Source organism: Numida meleagris, unplaced genomic scaffold (assembly GCF_002078875.1).
Source record: "Numida meleagris isolate 19003 breed g44 Domestic line unplaced genomic scaffold, NumMel1.0 unplaced_Scaffold426, whole genome shotgun sequence".
Taxonomy (NCBI): Eukaryota; Metazoa; Chordata; class Aves; order Galliformes; family Numididae; genus Numida; species Numida meleagris.
Genome location: NW_018364645.1, coordinates 15,298 through 15,650, shown reverse-complemented (window position 1 = coordinate 15,650; position 353 = coordinate 15,298).

Below are 353 nucleotides of genomic sequence, written 5' to 3'. Positions count from 1 at the left end.
AAACGACCTCCAGGTTGGGGGGGGGACGCGGTTCCCATCTCCGTAGGACGTTGGGTTTGGGGTCAGGGTGGTTTTCTTGGCGTGGGGTCTTGGGTTTGGTGTCCAGTTGACTCCATCTTGGTGGGACGTTGGTGCCATATTGGGCTCATCCTGGTGGGATTTGTGGTTTGGTGTCCCCTTGACGCCATCTTGGTGGGACGTTGATGCCACGTTGAGCTCATGTTGGTGGGATTTGTGGTTTGGTGTTCTCTTGACCCCATCTTGGTGGGACGTTGGTGCCACGTTGAGCTCATGTTGGTGAGATCTTGGGTTTGGTGTCCCCTTGACGCCATCTTGGTGGGACGTTGGTGCCA